This window comes from Ceratina calcarata, unplaced genomic scaffold, assembly GCF_001652005.2.
Source record: "Ceratina calcarata isolate Rehan_Ccalc_2016 unplaced genomic scaffold, ASM165200v1 scaffold211.2, whole genome shotgun sequence".
NCBI lineage: Eukaryota > Metazoa > Arthropoda > Insecta > Hymenoptera > Apidae > Ceratina > Ceratina calcarata.
In genome coordinates this window covers 978507-979705 of record NW_017142786.1, presented here as the reverse complement: position 1 = coordinate 979705, position 1199 = coordinate 978507, and positions in this window count along the sequence as shown.

Genomic DNA, 1199 nt, shown 5'->3' with positions numbered 1-1199 from the left:
GACCAATGAGAGCACGCGTAGCGCCCGCGCCCAGCCACGGATAGGTTGACTCGGATCGTGACGTTCGGCCGTGGCTTAGCGCGGACCCTACAGGCGCTCTTATTGGTCAATGTTTTTCATTAATAATTTAAAAACCATGCCTCACTTTGCATTTTGAGAAACGAAATTGTTGTTGAGAAACACTTACAGAATCACATCTCTTCGGCTCTAACACTTTTTCTGGGACATCCTGTATAAATGATATAGCATCAAGTAAGATAATTTGTAATAATCGGATATTTCTACAAAATAGTTGTTTAATATGATAAATTTTTAACTCTGTCAATTTTCGTAATCGATAAATTTCGAGATGATTCTCGCTATGAAGACTTCATTTTTGTTTCTTGTTCTTTTCGCTTTAGGCAATTCTTTTTATTCAACTGTTTCATTCTTCCTTTCAATAAATGATTTATAAAATAATCCAATACAAGAATTTTGTTATTTTTTCCTGTTTGTCTGTTGCTATAATTCTCACCTTCCTTGTTGTCCCCGATTTCGCTCCCAAAAATATGATCACCGTAAATTTATCTAAACTCTAAACAATTAAGTTTATGTTCACCACGAGATTCGATAATTTATATGTACGTATTGATAATTAAAAATTGGCAAGAGTAATCCACGAATATACTGTGTGTATTTGTATGTAATAGAAAATGTCGAGTCTTTTTATTTGAATAATTGTACGTGTTCGTTTTGGATGATAAAACTTCTTATCGTTTCATTCGTTGATTTATTTGGTTTATACACATTTTCAAGCGTACGAACGAAACATCCGATTGGGTTTTATAAAAAGTATATCAACGTTTGTGCAAATTAAATATTCGATGCATAACTTTTCCTTACAATAACTGTACAGGGTGATTGTAGTGACGTGACGACTTCAAATATTACATTTTAATATTACTGAAGAATTTTTGTCTCTATCATTCTTTCGTATATAGTAATTGTCCTAATTTCTGTTCACGTGGCAGTTTCTACATACTGGCTTAAGATTACATGTAAAGTTACAGAAAAAAGCCAGTGAATAGAAATTGAGACATAGTGGCTATCACAAATGTAATTTGTGAAAAAATCTTCGAATAGATTCTTTGCCCGCGCCCAGCCACGGATAGGTTGACTCGGATCGTGACGTTCGGCCGTGGCTTAGCGCGGACCCTACA